Genomic DNA, 17745 nt, shown 5'->3' on the forward strand with positions numbered 1-17745 from the left:
CGATTGATTGATTGACTGAGTGAATATATATATATATAAATATATATATATATATATATATATATATATATATACATACACACACATGTACATATAATTAACAAGATACATTTGCTTTGAATTACTGCACGTTTGAGGAACTTTCTGTACAACATAAATTTTTTCGGAACTACTATTAAAAAAGTTTGCAAATCAACATCTTGCGACCCACTGGTACGTGGAAGATGTATTCAGGGTTAATTTCCATTCATAGGTTCAACAGCCCACGCAGGCACTCCTCTTGAGCATGGAAGTGCTGTCTATCAAAGGCGCAGAATCCAGGAAATTGCCCGGCAACCCTGGGCCTACAAGTCACAGAGCACCCTGCCCGCACCTTGCTCCATGATTCATCGACGATGAACTCCTGGCCGCCTGGAAGGGCTCTACATTTCTACGCAGCCGCTGGCGATCCTTCCTCGGAAAGGAAGGAGTGTATTGGGAGAGCCCTGTGACAGCTAGCCCCGCCCCTTCCAGGCTTGTCCCGCCCACAGGACGGAGCGGAAGGTAAATCCCGGCGCAGCCAAACGTGCAGGTGAGGAAAGTGTTGATTGCTTGTGTCTGTAATGAAAACCGGAGCTCTTAGGTTGGTTGTGAGAGGTGGCGAGGGTGTGGGGCTCGCTGGGGTGACCGTTTGCTGCGGGTGGGCACAGATACAGCGTGTTGTTTAGACGTGGGTTTGACTTTTTGTGCTCCAGTGGTGGAACCAGGAAGTCTTCTATGGGCGTGAAAACCACAGCTATTCACCATATTACCCTTAGGATGTCCGGCGACCCACCGCCGTGTAGTCGGGCAATCACCTACGACCTGCTCACGTTTACGTACACTTGGAGCTAAACAAAACAAAAAAAAAGAAAGCTTGATAACCCCTCCGCATCTATGTGCTCTGTTGCCGGACTGTTGCTCTCACCGCTAATCTCCAGTTACACATGGCTTTCGACCGCTGCACTACTTTAACAGTAATCGTTAACTGCAACATTTTAATAGGTGTGTCACGCAGGCGCGCAATACCCATTGGACTCAAAGGGCTTCAGCCCCCCGTCGTGTGTGGCAGCCCGGGATGAGACACCTTCCCGGGCAAAAAAGCAGCCGCACCCGAGCACTTCACAGGTCTTTAAAAGACCATTTGCATGTTAATGAGGCCTCGCTGTTGTTTCACCCCTTCTAAGAGCCCCTGCAGCTCCACTCTGCCTATTGCTTAAAGTTCAGCCCCCCCGAAATTTGGCTCTAGTTGCGCCTCTGGGTGTGTGCATAGGTTGACTTTTGTGAAGAACGCTACTAGCTCCCCTGCCTCGCCCTCAAGAACCCAGGTCTCTTCCATGTCCCATAAACTAAACATTCGTACATCAACATCATGCCACAGATTTACGGCTCGTACGCCATCTATATGAACTAGCATACCTACACTTAAACCACAGGCTGTCTTCCCTTGAAATCCTAACGCGAAAATGGACATGATTGTGCACCATGCGTCTTTCGAGTCCTGCATCCATTCAAATATGAGCCGACTTCCTCGCCATGCCAAGAAAATGATGGACTCTCACCGGATCAGCCATCCAGAACCTGAGGTGAATCTATAAGCTCGGAAGTTGTTCCAGTGTATGCACAAACATGACAATAGACCAAGCCAAAAATGGCTTTGATGTAGTGGTCTCCTGCCTTAAATTGCCCTTGATTCAATATTAGCTTATGGGGAAAATACATTCTCCTAATTTTTTCCAAAATCTCCCACTTCCCAGTTTAAAAATGTTAGCATGTATGTATGCGTGGATTGGTAAGTGCAAGGGAGTGTTCTTAATTATGCTGATGAACTCTCCTCTATGAACCTAGATACTGCTGTGTTTGCACAAGCCCATGCACGTATGCATGGTAATAGGTAATACTTTATTGTACAGTTAATAAAAACCATTACAATCCAACATCAATAAAAACGGTTTTGTGTGTCTGTAGCAACATAGAAGAATATATTAATACTGTGGTAAGATATAAAAAGCTGCAATTAAAAAAATTAAAAGAAGAGAAAAAAAAAAATTACTAAGTCTAAAACTATAGCGAGAAGGGAGATTGGCCCGCTGCTAAGTCAGTTCTATCTTTACCATTGTGGAGGTTTAAGTAATTGAGCTGACCTGCTTTCCTCTTCAAGTTGCATTTAGTTGTTGCAATTCATAATCCAGATGGGTAGCAAGACATTCTCATCCCCATATGCTTGTTCTTTGTAGCGTTAAGTTCCGGTGGACTCCTAGATGCTAGATGGGCCCCCGTTATTATCCAAGTTTTTTTTTTTTTTTTTTTTTTAAGCCCTGAGGATGCAAATGATGCACTGGGTTCCATCAATTTAGATGTTTCGGTTTCTTCTTTCTTTTTATTAAGGCGGACTTCTGCAGCTTCAATATATTTTACTAATCGGCAGCTCAGTTGAACTTCGTCACCTGAAAAGCATGCCAGGACAGCTTGCCTGCATGACCTAATTCGTTTTTTGTTAAATAGTGGTCTCAGAAGGTTCCGGCGGTCTTGCAACAGGTCCTTACAGATGGTAATAAGGTGTATGATGTTATCTTCGTCATTCCCACAAAGGCGGCACTTTGCTGGCATTGAGGGACGTAGCCAAGGGGCCATATGGTCTGCAGAAGGCAAAAGTCCTAGGCGATATTTCAGAAATGTCTCCTTTGTTTTTTTTGGTAAAGCTAGTCTGAAGATATAATTGTGGCCTGAGCTTGGAGTAAGATTGTATGGTTAGCCACCCATGAGCTCGCTCCGTCAATAAAGCTTTATCCTGCAGGAGAGATTCTTTTCTAACGCTGTTGTTTACCGCTTTTTTAAAACCCGCCAGAGGCCCTTGTAGATCCCACAATTGACGCACCCCCAGATGCTTTATTGCGTCCTCCAGGAAAAGCCTTGTGGGACAATTTTCTTTGGTTTGCAGTTCCTTCCAGAGGAGAGCGTTGAGTGTGTTTGCTTCCCCCCTGCTTATTTTATACCAGCTTTTTAAGTATACACCTTTACGTGCCAGCTCTTCCTTTACCAGCCCAAATTCAAGTCTAATCTGCACGGGTGAAGTGTACCTTGGCAAGCCAAAGATCATGTGCATGGCTCTTGTTACTGTTCCGTCTACCGTTTTGGCGTCACTTCCTCTCATCGCTTCGCTTCCATAGGTGATAGATGAAATCAGTTTTGCCTGTATCACCTTTATTAAAGGCACGAGATTTGGTCCCGTGATCTTATTTTTTAAATTTCTTAGGGATACCGCTGTCATTAATCCTCTCTTTTTTATCTCCTCGCATTGTGGCTTGAAGCTGCCGCTGGGGTCTAGAATGACCCCCAGGTATCCATATTTTCTTGTAACGTCCAGCTTCCTTGAGTCCAGGAACCAACTAGTTGATATTTTCTTTTTGCTGTTAGTTATGCACATGACTTTAGTTTTTTCTTGATTGATACTGAGTTTGTTTGTTTTGGAGTATTGCGAGGTAATGTCTAACAGTCGCTGTAAGCCTATCGGGGTCCGGCTAATCAGCACCAAGTCATCCGCGTAGAATAAATTAGACAGCTGAGTGCCGCCTAACTTGGGTGCATGAGAGTTGCTTTCATTCAGCAGGATTGCCAGTTCAGCCATAAAGAGATTTAATAGTGTTGGTGCGAGCACACATCATTGTTTTACCCCTGTGCTTGTGGGGATCTTCTTGGATAAGAATTCCCCTGCACCTAGTTTGACCTGAACCCAGGTATTGCTGTGCAGGAGAATTAGTTGATTCAACAGCAATGATGGTATTTTCATTTTCTTTAATTTTTGCCACAACATGTTTCTGTTAACATGGTCAAAGGCAGAGCTGTAGTCAATATAGCACAGGTATAAAGGTTGTTTTGCCGCAAGAGCTGAGTCATCAAAAGCGATAGGGCTAGAATATTAGTAGTCGTCCCCATGTTTTTTCGGAATCCAGTTTGATTATAGGGGATTGCTGTTGTATCTTCCGCCCAGGATGGTAACTCCTGGAGCAAGAGGCCCGCGTAGTATTTTGCCTCATTATCAAGTAAGGCTATAAGGCGATAACTTCTTCGATCGTTCTTGTCTCCTTCTTTGAAGATTGGCGAGATAACTGCTCCCGTCCAAGATCGTGGGATTGTTGAGGTCTGCAAGATTTTTTCGAACATTGGTTTAAGAACGGCAGCCCAATATTCCGGCTCTTGTTTAAACACGACTGGGGGAATGCTATTTGGGCCTGGTGCTCCCTCGCGTCTCCCTTTCGAGATTCTTTTACATATCTGTACATTCGTAATTGAAAATTCCTCATTGTGTACGAGAACTTCTTTGTATTGTGAGTTCCACACTTCGGAGACATTATTGGGTTTGTATGAATCTTTCCGTGGTTCTTGGGCATCATTGAGATGTGCACCAAGGAAAGTTGTCCAGGCCTCTTCGGTGGCATAGGATTCAATCCCCTGACTTTGCTCGCTGATCAAACTATTGATGTTTTGCCAGAACCGCGCGCTATTTGTTTTTGCGTCATGTAGGAGTTTTCCCCAAAAGGCCTCATCAGCTTCTTTTTTAAGTCGCCATGTAAATTTCCTGCGAGTAGCTTTTAGCTGTCTAAGCGCTTGGCATGCGGCGGGATCTGTCCTTGCTCTTCGGAGAGTGTTGTTAATCTGGGTCTTTAGCTTTTTTAGGTGGATATTTTTTCTAAAATTGTGATGGTGATGGTTTTTGTGTTTCGGGGCTTTGACCGTTCGCTCGGTCCTACGTTTTTATTTGTATTGAATTTGTCTCATAAAGTTTTGGTGAACATCTCCCAACTTTTGATTGAGTCTGTGGTTGCTGATTTGGCATCTCCTAGTGCTTGTTTCGCTTGAGATAAAAAGCTTTGTAGGTCATTTGTTTTGCACTTTATCCGCCTTTCATTTGTTGAAAATTCTAAGCCTAGTCTGTTGGCGGCAGGAGGGCTTGATGTTTTTGGAGCTTCAATCATGATTTCCTGGGGAAGGTGGTCACTATAGTCCATCGCGCCAATGTGGAAATCTCTTGTCCTTTGATATAGGCCTCGAGAGAGAAATGTGAAATCGATTGTGGAGCTAGCCTTAGTACTGTGAAATGTGGCAGATTGAGGACGGTCCCCTGAGAATCTACCATTGAGTGCTCGTAGGCCCAGTTCTTCTAATATTGAGAGTAGGCTCCTAGCTGTCATCGAGCTTCTGCCTCCCGAGGTGTTATCTTGGTGGCTTGGTTCCCAGGCAAGGGGATCCTCATCTTCGTTAATCTCTGAGGCTAGATTGCTGAGCATGTTTAAGTTAAAATCCCCGGTGATGTTCAGGCTGTTGGATTTCTCAGTTGTTATTAATTTTGTGAGTTCTTCCTTCAGCTGTTGAGCTCCCTTAGTTTTTTCCTTAGGGTGTAGGTAAAGGTTTATTAAGACTATGTCCTCCTTTTTTGTTCTGCTCTCGAGGAGTCACTCGCAGTGCTTGCATTGCATTTAGGGGAAGTAGCTTGTAAGCCAGGGGTACTACTTCAACGATGGATTTTAGTGAGCTATATATAGCCAGGCCTCCCTTCTTATGGCCAAACAGTGAGCTCTGTGTAGGTGGCAGGGAGTTTAAATTGTATCCCGACAGTACTGATGGGATTTCGGTCCAGGTTTCTTGCAGTATGATGATGTCGAATCTTTGCAAGTAGGTGTTTAGTTCTGGGTCAGAGAATTTGTCTCCTAAGCCATTGATGTTCCAGGAGCACAGGTTGAGGACATTAGGCATGTTCCCTATTTTTGGATTATTTTGTCATTGCTTTTTGACTTTGACATTTAGGGTCCTGGATAGCCAACTCCAGTTTTGCGAAGTTGGACTGTGATTGGCAGATAGTATGGAAATAAAAGTAGGTATGAGTAAATGAATGAAAGTAGTATTTATAGAACAATGGATGGTAGCAAAATTGGCTTCATGAGACTAATGAATTGAAAAATACTCCGCAACCTCAACTTCCACCTTAAGGAAACTCCACCACTCTCCTGGAAGACCTCAGCGTCTTAGAATTCATCCTGGTTCGCTTGGCCTGCACCTGCCCAACTAGCCCAGAATTGCCTGACATCAATGGACCAAAATCCCAACAGTCATTCAGAGCTCCTGTCCCAACAGCCCCCCCACCACTACGACCTGGAGTGCTCCATCATGCACTTCAACATGTGGATCACCAACTGCACGGATTCCCTGACTACTCTGACAACCACCCACACACCCTGATTCAAGCGGCAAGCTGGTACACCAAGGACCTCTGGCTCACAAAGTGCCACTGTGCTTCGATAGAACGGTGGTTGGTGCTGCTCCCACGATAACACTGACAAAGACTTCTACAAATCTGCCCTCTGGATCTACCACCATTGCCTCAAAACCACCAAGCTCCCACCCCTAATTGAAAGGATCCAAAACCGCTCCAACACCTCCCAAAAAATCTTTATCATTGTGAAGGAATTCAGGTCCCCACCCTCCAGCTCCAGAACAGTCACTCCACCACAGGAAATCTGCACACAACTCTCCCACCACTTCACAAATAAAAATAACAACTTTGCAGCCCAGCCAAACCTCTCCACCCTTAAAGTCCTCTACTTTGATGACAAAACCACCCCTGAAACCGCACTGACCTGCTGGCTAGCCATCACCGAAGCAGAAACTGCCTACACCTCTCAGCAGGAGGTGGCACAGTCTCCTACACCATCCACCTCCAATGCCTTCCCAAAGCAGGAGTTCGGGGCCCAGTACTACGATGGATGAGCTCCATCCCAAATGATCAGCCTCACCCCACACTCGTCCTATGCAACCAACCTGATCTGTGGTGGCCCACAAGGCTCCTCCCTGACCCCATACTCTTCAGCATCTACACAGTGGTTAATTTGTAAAAGAATGAGTGCCCAATACCAAGGTTGTGTATTTTTAATCCACTACCAGACTCCCCGCTTTTGTCTCACTCTTGCAGGTTCCTGCTTTCTCCCCCGCTCCTTAGCTGCTATTCCTACCGCGTCTCCTCACCACGCCTTCTCAACCCCCTACTTCTTCTCTCCTCCCAGGTCTACTTAATGGCAGCCGCTTTGCAACTCCATTGAGCAGGTGCCCAGGCCTAGCCCCCACTTACCTGCGACTAGTCCTCCGACCAGTCAAAGCCCTTTCAGAATGGCTCTGTTGACTCCTTCCTCGCTCCATCTCTCACTCTTCTGCTGTCCACATTTTATAAGCTCCTTTTCTTCTACCCGATTCTCCTGTGCCTTTTTGTTCTTTCATTTCACGTTTTTTTTAAAATCTTTACCCGTTTGTCTGCCTGCTTTCTCTTTCAGCTGCTGTGCCTTTGTGTTCTTTTCATTCATTTTGTTAACCTTTTCACTGGTTTTTCTGCTTTCTTTTCTTTTTTACACCTTGTCTTTTTGACCGTTCCACTTATTTTCTTGTGCATATTTCACCCATTTCAGTCCTTCTGCCCCCTCTATCGCACTCCCTGCAGACCCACACCTGTGCTTTTACCCGCCCCTCTTACCTGCTCTTACTGCGGTGTCTCTTTCCTGTGCATCTGCAGACTGGTCACCGCCACCCCGCGCTCCTCCTCCCCCCTTCCTGGAAATACTTATTGGCGGCCGCTGTGTATCTGCGATGCGGCCGGCCAAAAGCAAGCCCATCTGCGCCCATCTGTCTCTGGACTATGCTCGGCTACACAAACCCTGGTCCGATTGCCCCCCAGTGATACCCTCAGCGCTCCTTCGATCCCTTGACCTGGGGCACATCCTCTTCTGCTGCTGCCACGCTGCGCCACACACCATGGTAGGAGCCTTCACATACAATCTGTAGTGAAGAGTCACGCAGGTGAAGTTGTCAATCTGTTTATTAAGTAATAACACAACAGCATCCTCAGCTTGTAGGTCATGCAAGCTAGTCAGAGTAAATGAAGGCAACCTCATCAACATTCTAAGGTGGCCTTCCTACCAACATTCCACGGCTGTACCAATGGCGTCATAGGGGTGGGGGTGCATGGCCTGTACCAAGTGAGAGAAATTACAACACATCTTCCCCCCCATACAAACGATAGCAGCAAGGTCTGCTTGAACCTGGGGAAGGAATAAAAACAACACAAACTAACTGGATGTACCTGACCCCCCTGGACAGCTCCGCGGGGAAAAGGAGTAAGGTCTACCACCCCATGCTATAGTGCTGGTGCCAGCTTGGAGCGTTCTTTTGCCGGCCCCCTCTCCTCTGTTGTGCCACATCCACCCTCTCTTCGTTACCTTGTCCCCTGGTGCACTCTCCGCGGGGCCTTTCCCTCACGTCCACAGCCACCCTGTCCATGCTCCTTTTATTCCCATCCTCCATGACAACCACATTTCTCTTGACCTCCTTAATTCTTCCCTGGGGGGTAATACTTTCCCCCCTTTCCCCTCATGACCTCAGGTTTCCTGATGTGCACCATTTGCCCTGGAAGAAAGGATCTCTCCTTGACCCCCCACTTTCTGTCATACCACTCCTGGTATTTTCCCTGTCGGGCCACCGTTCTGTCCCTGAATTCCTCCTTGTCGACTTCCCCCGTCTCTTTTGGGCACAACCAATTAGGGGACAATTTCGATCCTGCCTTCCTTCCCCTCAACAGTTCAAAGGGGGTAAGACCCGTTGAGAGACTGGGTGTAGTGTGGTAAGCCCAGAGCATGTCTCTAATGGCATGTTCAATGGCCAACCCTGAATTGTTCGCCAGTTGTATGCATTCTTTTAGCATCCTGTTCGCTCTCTCCACCTTCCCATTGGCTTTAGGGCAATAAAGGGGAGTGCGCACATGTGTTATGGACATGTCCTCCAGGAACTCTCTCATCTCCTCCGACACAAACTGTACACCATTATCTGTGACGAGGGAGGAGGGAATCCCTTCTTTAGAGAATATTTCGCTCATGAACTCTATCAGTGACCTGGTGTTGATGGTATTCACGAATTTACAGGTTATCCAGTTCGAATAGTAGTCAATGATTACCAAGAGGTACCACTCCTGTGGTCCTTTGGCCTGAATGGGCCCCGTTATGTCAAGTCCCAGTTTGTCCCATGGTACCATTGGGATTTCTACAGGAATGAGTGGAGCGTGTCTTATGCTTCTTGTCTTGTCACTCATGCTACACGCGAAACAGTCTTTCACCTTGTCCTCCATTAACTGATCCATTCCTGGGAACCAGTAATCCGCTCTCAGGCGTGCCTTGCACATGCTCCTGCCCATATGACCCTCATGGGTGAGATCGATTATTTTGGACCTTAAACCCTCAGGAGGTACAATTTTTCCTGACTTGAGCAGTAGTCTTCCCTCAATGGACAAATCATTCTTTACGTTCCAAAACGGTTGAATGTTTTCTGGCATGTCCCTGCACCTGTTAGGCCATCCTTTCGTCACCAGCCCTTTCACCTCACCTAGGATCCTGTCCTGGTCCATATGCTGATCCCATTCCTCTCTTGCCACCGCGGGGATCTTCACCTCCATCACCATTTCCTTTTCCAATGGTTTTTCCATAGGTGACCTTGAGAGAAAGTCTGCCACTTTATTTTGTTGTCCTGGGACAAATCCTACTTTGTAGTTAAATCCTTGCAATCCTAGGATCCATTTTGCAATCCTTGGCGTTACGTTCTCCAAATCTTTCTTTGCAAACAACCCCACAAGTGGTTTGTGGTCCGTGTATACTTCAAATGGCATACCCCACACATAAAAATTGAAGTGCTTGATTGACCAATAAACCGCCAATGCTTCCTTCTCAATGGTTGAATAATTAGACTCTGCAGCTGTCAAGGACCTTGAAGCAAACGCCACCACCTTCACACCCTCCTCTGTTCTTTGTGACAGCATTGCCCCTATTCCTTTGCTGCTGGCATCCGTGGTAATCATAGTGTCTTTCTTTACATCAAAATTTCCAATGTACGGGGCCGTGGCAATGGCTTCGTTTATGTTTCTTACTGCCTCATCCTGTTCCTTCTCCCAGATGAACTCACTATTTCTTTTAAGCATTTCTCTCAAAGGTTGGGCCATCATGGCAAAATTCTTGATGAACTTTGCCATATATTCCGCCAGACCGAGGAATGAAATCACTTCCTCTTTGTTCTTCGGTGTAGGCGCGCTCCTCACTGCTTCCACCAAGCTATACTTGGGTTTGATTCCTTCCTCCGATATTATGTGACCCAAATATTCTACTGATGTGACCCCCACCTTGCATTTGCTCTTCTTTGTGGTGAATCCTACCTCCTTCAATCTTCCTAGGACCCTTTCGGCATTCATTTTATGCTCCTCCTCACTTGTGCCATAAATCAGTATATCGTCCTGGAAGCACATGCACTTCTGGCAATCCTTTAGTACATGCTGCATGGCTCTTTGGAACGCCGAAGCTGCCGATGCCAGACCAAACGGCATTCTTAGGAATTTGAAGTTACCAAAAGGAGTCGTGAAAGCCGTCAACGGCTGTGATTCTGGGTGCAATCTTATTTGATGGTAAGCGGATGATAGGTCCAAGACACTAAACACTTTCGCTCCCTGCAAAGTGCTTAACATTTCATGTATTCTGGGCAAGGGGTGTCTGTCCACCACTATGCTACTATTAAGAGCTCTCAAGTCCACGCAGAGCCTAATGCTCTTACCACTGTCCTTTGTCGTGATGACAATGGGCGCCAACCATGCTGAGCTCTCAATCTCCTTGATGACACCTTGTCTCGCCAATTTCTCCAACTCCATCCTCAACGGTTCTCTCATTAACAAAGGTACTGATCTCGTTCTGTGAACTACAGGCTTTGCCCCTCCTTTCAGTACTATTTTGTGCATATAGTTCTTGAGCAACCCCAGCTCCTCACTGAAAACTTCAGGGTAGTTCTTGATGAGTCCTGCACTATCCCCATGTGTTTCCATGAGCAATACCTGTTCCCTATTGTTGGGATCTAGCTTAATACCCAGCTCTTTCTGGTGTTTCCATCCCAGCAGGCTGGACCCCTCCTTTGCAATGTATACCTTCCCCACTGTGTGCCTGTCTTTGAATGAGATCCTCATCCTCACCATGCCCTCTAGGGGTATAGGGATCTTGTTGTAACCTGAAGGGGAAATGTCTGGACTTTCTAACTTCATGCCATGATTTCCAAATTTTTCATCAAACACTCTTTTTTCTACTAGTGTAAATGGCGAGCAAGAATCCGCATAAACCTTAATCCCCACATCATCCAGTTTAATCTCACATGTGGGATATACAGTGTTATTTTCCATGCTCTCCCCCCCCCAATTTGAAAAATATAACTCTTTTCTGTGACTTCGCCCATCTCATTGCTTTCGACCATATGCACTTTGGGTGTAAACACATTGCAAACTTTTGAGAAATGCCATCTCTTGTTGCATTTCCTACATACAATATTTCTTGCAGGACACTTCCAGTTGTTCGCCAAATGATTATGGCTACCACATCTAAAGCATTGCAAGCTATTTGTCTTCTTATTTACCACCTCTTTATGTTTTTGCTCCACCACACACACAGCTTCGGTGACCGACGCCTCCTTGTGTTCTGCACTTTCCTTCCCTGCCTCTCCAATTTTCATCTCTTTCATGCACTGTGCCGTGTGTTCGAACCCCTTGGCTATACTAATGGCCTCCTCCAGATCGGGGTTTCTAGTGAGCAGCTCCTCTTGCACTTTCCCATCATTTGTACACCTCACCAATTGGTCCCTTATAAGCGAATCAGTAAGAGCCCCAAACTCACAAGTGGCTGACATGCCTCTTAACACAGCTATGTACGATGAGACTTTTTCATCTTTCTTCTGACTACGTTTGAAAAATTTGTGTCTCTCTAAGACCACATTAATTTTTACCTTGAAGTGCTCCCCCAACTTCCTTAAAGTGTACTCATACACATCCACACCTTCATCCTCCTCCAACGGTTCATCCTCAACCAGTCTCCCTGTGACATCCTCATACACTTTCCTTCCTTGCACTCCTAAGTTGTGTAATAAAATATGCTGCTTTCTTATATTGGAAAAGTTCCCTCCGCCAATGGCGATTAAATAGGACTTGAAAATCCCTACCCATCTCCTCCAGGGTATATCAGGTTCCCCTAACTCATTCAGAAATGGGGGTGGTTGACTCATTCCTGCTCCTGCCATGGTCCAATGTGCGTGAACTGCTACTGCAGTGTAGTACCCAAGGTTTGAACTAATTAAATAATACCTTCCCACTTAAATAACTACCAAGGAGCCCTGAGCAATGCCCTTGGAAGTGATGAGGAAGAGCTCTAACCAGCAAGAAACCGGAAACTAAGCGCTATAAGTGGGTTTACAACAGCTACTTCCGGTGCACAGCACCGCAGGAGTAAGCAAAGTGCTACTGAATAAAACCTTAAACAGTGAGACCCACACTCCCTTTAAAGAGTAAATACTGCGCCTAAAACCTGGACTTCATTGCACAATAGCCGGTTAATTCTTTGCTTCCAGTCCCATTTCTATGCCGGTGAATGTTATTCAGGCCCCGCCTACAGGAGCCTCTTGCGAGGAAGGCGTCTCACAGCAAGCTGACAGGATTTTCCTCACGTCGCGCTGAACTCCCGCTGCCTCCAGAGACCCCAGCTCTGCTCGACGAAACGTAAGTGCACGCCACCTTTCGATCAATCTCTCCGTCGTGCACACAGTTCATTCCTCGCCGTGGCCGGTGGTACTTCTCTCGATCCACCACACTTCCCTCACAGGCTTCGCGTATACTCAGAAATGTTAATGCACCAACCAACAGCAACGCCAAACAGTCACTGCCTCCCCTTGAGTACCAACTCTCAACTCACATCAGCTGATCCTCCGTACCTTCCGTCGTCTGTTCCCCGCTGAACCACCCGTACGTTAAAGCCTCTTCAGTCTTCGTGGTGTGCGCAACGGGTTTACGAAGGTCCGCTACAGTCCGCTAAGGAGCGCTAAAGTTGACCAACACCAAATTACCTCGAGAAGGGGAGTAGCGTAGACAGTTCCATAAGTGACGCCCTCAGGGCTCAGGTTTCTGTACAACCTCGAACGAAAAGTAACCTCCGCAGGGGCGCCCTCCAGTTGACAGGCAGGACAAAGATTACCAAGACGGTGAATAGGCTTCCACAACTCGTCTCGCCTCCGCTGTAATTCATACACTGCCAAAGTAAACTTGAAGAATCACCGATACAAGCTCAAAATCCACAGGGGAGGATGCCGCACCGTCCCTGTCACGGTTTCCCTTGTCACTCGTCGCCAAATCTGTAGTGAAGAGTCACGCAGGTGAAGTTGTCAATCTGTTTATTAAGTAATAACACAACAGCATCCTCAGCTTGTAGGTCATGCAGGCTAGTCAGAGTAAATGAAGGCAACCTCATCAACATTCTAAGGTGGCCTTCCTACCAACATTCCACGGCTGTACCAATGGCGTCATAGGGGTGGGGGTGCATGGCCTGTACCAAGTGAGAGAAATTACAACACAATCACTGCAGGTTCACCTGCAGCAGCCTACCGACACACCCCACGCAAGCACCAGAAACACAATCAACCCCACCTAACACCACATGCTACAGTAAACTAGCACCCCAACATTCACTCTCATGCATGCTTTCGCACACAATCTCTCAGCAAACATGCAGTCGAATTTGGGGATCTGCTGAGTAGCAACTCTCCTCTTCCCGACAGAAACCTGGCTCAACTCCACGAGGGCACCTGACATCGCCTTGGCAGTCAGGGCGGGCTACAAGATTGCATGACAGGACCGCCATCACAAGCCAGAAGGAGGACTCTTGGTCCTCTACAAAGACTCAAATGCTCAACATCCACAGAGAGTGCCGTCCCATTCATGGGACATCTGCACTTCAAACTACAAAAATCTGAAAACTTCACCTTGAAGGGAACCTTCGCTTACTGACCACTTGATCACGAGTCATCTTCGCCAGCTTCATCACAGAGTTCATTGCCCCTCTCATCATTTAGGCCATATCCTTCATACTCCTCGGCGGCCTCAACTTTAACTTAAAAGACTGGACCAACCCCTGCTCCACAGCACTCTTTGTAAGACTAAACTATATTGGACTAACCCATCACAGAACGAACTTACATCGCAGGTCACACACTGGACCCCATCTTCACCACCAGTGACAGCATCAAGTACAATTCCACCTCACTACTCACATGAACCGACCACTTCAACATTCACTTCCAAATCAAAACACTGCAAGTCAATGAACCCACTAGCGTCTGCCTACCCTGCGGCAGCTAGGGCAAAACCTGTGAAGGAGGTTGGCTCAACACCTTCAGCACAAATCAAACTAACCCCACAGACAACCATCAAGAACTGTACAGACGCCCTTGCACCCATCAAACCCAACAAGCAAAGAAGAACCAACAAGTATACCAGCTAGTACTGAGGTTCTTGGAGACGCCAAACACTTCAAACAGCTTTAAAGAAAATGAAGAACCAGCCACGAAACCCCGACAAAACCACCTACAAGGCTGCTTGCAGATGCTACCAGCAGCAACTGAGAGAGACCAAGAAAAAAGCACTAGCTGAAAGTATCAAAAGAAGCGCCAACAGCTGCAAGTAGATCTTCTCTACTGTCAAGGACATTCCCACATGCTTGGCCTCCGTCAACAGCATCACCCCCTGCCAAGAACTCTGCCATGACCTAACAAACTTCTTCCACAACAAAATCGCAAACATCTGCAGCAACTTCACATACTGTCCAGACCCCAGTGATCTCATCACAAACCTGCCCAGTACCAACCATAAAGGCCATCTGACCAAATGGAAAACTCTCACCAGAGGAGACACAGCAGTGATCATGCAGACCATTCACTTAGGAGCCCCTACAGGCCCATCACATCTACAGCTTTGGAGCATCACCTGTTAGCACCACCCCACCCACATCACCACCTCCATCAAATCTTCCACATCCCTGGAAGACTGGAAGGATGCAGCGGTCAATGCCTTCTACCGACCCGAGCCAACTGAGCAATTTCCGTCCCATCTTCCTGCTCCCCTACCCAGCCAAAGTGATAGAGAAGGCCATCAACATGAAACTCACAGCCCACCTTGAACACCTCCAACTACTGGGTAACACTCAATCAGGATTTAGAAAAAACAATAGCTTTGAAACCGAACTCATCTCAACCACGGAAGACATCCAGCCCATCCTGGACTGAGGTGAAACAGCAGCCCTCATCCTGCTCGACATCTTTGCGGCATTCAACGTGGTCTCCCACAACACAATCATCAGAAGACTCCACGAGCCCGGCACCCAAGGACCTGCACTCAACTGGATCTGCTTCTTCCTCCCAGGAAGAACCCGAAAAGTCACACTGCCACCCTTCACATCCGAGACCAAGCGCCTGATCTGCGTAGTCCCCAGGGGATTGAACTCTCAGCCCTGCTCTGTTGAACATCTGCGTGGCTCCACTCGCCAACATCATCCGATTCTAAGGCATCATCCTCATCTCCTACTCTGACGGCAACCAAATCATCCTCTCCCTGATGAAAAAAACAACCACCACCAGTGCCAACTTCACCATTGCATGACCATGGTAGCAGAATGAATGAATACCAACTGCTTGAAACTTAACCTCAACGAGACGGAAGCATTGGTCTTCGAAAACCGGACCTCCCTGTGAGACGTCACCTAGTGGCCGGCAGAGCTAGGAACAACACCTGCTGACTGTGCCAGAAATCTGGGGACCATCCTGGACAACAACTTCAACATAACGACACAAAACTATGCAGTGAGTGCTGCCTGCTTTCACATCCTACGTATGCTACGAAAGATCTTCAAGTGGCACAAAAGCAGAGCAGGAGGTCGCTCGTTCGCCTACATCACACCTAAACATGGACCGACCTCCCAGTACACATAAGAGCCTCCTCCTCACTTCTGGAATTCTGCAAGAGCTGGCTCTTTAAATAACTCTACGGGAACTACCCACCAGATCAGGTGCCTGGATACCCTCACAGGTGATTAGTGCGCTTTACAGATTAACATAACATACGATTTTCTGGGATAATAATAAAGTCACAAATACATACAATTGAAACAAAGTAAATTAGAGTTTTCAAAATCACAATGTGATTTTAATTTAAATGATTAAGGACACAGGATTAACTTCAGGGTTCAGTTTAGGAGAGGTGTTAGGGTGGAGGCCATATTTTTAGTATTATTAAAGCATTTCTTACTGTGTGCTCATCATTGACCAAATAGAAAATGAAAAGAATGCCATTTAATTCTTCATTTTGTATTTATCTCCATTATATCATTCTTCACACACACAAACACACTCTGTCTCTCTCATGTTTCTTAATACCCTGTGTACCTATATCTCTCACTTACCAATAGCCTACCACAATTTCTTACTTGTTAGGTTCAGTTTCATCACCAAAGTACTATTCCCCCCTCCCCCCCCCCCTCCATTTTGGTCTGTCTTGTAAATAATATACGGGTAGTGGTTTTTGAGTTAGCCCCTTTCAGACACTGGTTGCTTAGAAAGAGCCCCCTTCAACCATTCTTTAAATGCAGTCATTTATCTCTTGGATCAACCCACTTTTATACTTTTGCGTGTTGATTGTATTATTCCGCCTCCTAGGGCTAACTTCCAGTGCACAAGGTGAATGGTTTTCACTGTGTGAGCTGAATACCAAAAATAACTTAAAAAGAAGACTTTTCACAATAAATTCAGCACATTGTGAGTAATTGAAATAAAACTGAAGTTTAATCTGAACCGGTATGCAATGCATTCTAATACAAAATAAGTTTTTGTTGTGCATAAAAAAGCAACATAAAAATGTGAAACTAGTATGATGAAATGGGAATTATAGTGCGTTTATAAGCTTCTATTGATGGTTCTTGAAACCTTCAGTTCATATTTTATCTGTGTTGCTTTTCAAGTTAAAAGCCATCTTTCTGCAACTTTTTTTATTCACTCCAGTATGTTTTTCTCTGTAGCATAACTCCTATAAAAAACAAGTGCCCCAACTGAAAAGTCTTTCACATATCCCACGAAAATAGACCTTGCATACATTCCTAATCACTTTGACGAGATTGACCTCCGGTCAAAATGGCCACTGTAGCCTCGTGTGCTTCTTGGAAGACTATGGGCTTGTTCCTTTTCATGTCTTCTCCTTGGTGTCTTCAGTGTCTGTGTCTGCATTCGCTTTCCTGAATCTGCTGCACTGTTTTTTTGGCTTCTTTTCCCTGTATGCTTTGCTTTCTCCCACTCTGGACACCAAGGACCGGATTAGTATTACTTACTTTAAATCTTTATTTCGGCAATATTTCAGCCATAAAAGAGTACACAGCATATTATACACATTAAAATTACAATATTAAAAAAAAAGAGCACCTAAAATGACATAGACAATGCAAATCAGGAATGTAAATCAATGTCAGTGTTAATATTAGTATTAAGACACAGCATTGTATCTGGAACGGAGTTTACACAAGCAGAAAACATGCCCGGCTACTAGGCGGTATTAGATAGTATAAAACTCCTTTTAATCCAGAAAGCATGCAGATACTTGGCTAAGGCAAATACAATGTGACCTGCAGTTTCAGTCTTAAAAACCCTTAGTGCGTCGGAACATTTCCTAAATCCAAGGTTCCTACAGATAGGTACAATCCAATTCTGCCTCGCTCTGGTGTAGAGAGGACAGAAAAAAAGGATGTGGCTTTCATCCTCTTTACTCATACCACAGCCAATACAATGTGAGGACCTAGTCGGGTACCATTT

At 46.0% G+C, this 17745-nt stretch overlaps 1 protein-coding gene across 8 annotated transcripts in view; it reads left to right on the forward strand.

The window, feature by feature from the left end:
• The first annotated feature begins 511 nt into the window (after positions 1-511).
• Positions 512-17745, forward strand: part of PARP4 (poly(ADP-ribose) polymerase family member 4) — a 2159601-nt gene continuing 2142367 nt past the window's right edge. For all 8 annotated transcript variants that reach the window (XM_085621544.1, XM_085621545.1, XM_085621546.1 and 5 more), the window contains exon 1: positions 512-571. The gene's annotated coding sequence lies outside the window, so the exon portion shown is untranslated. The remainder of the gene's footprint in view (positions 572-17745) is intronic.

Source organism: Triturus cristatus, chromosome 8 (assembly GCF_964204655.1).
Source record: "Triturus cristatus chromosome 8, aTriCri1.1, whole genome shotgun sequence".
NCBI classification, from domain to species: domain Eukaryota; kingdom Metazoa; phylum Chordata; class Amphibia; order Caudata; family Salamandridae; genus Triturus; species Triturus cristatus.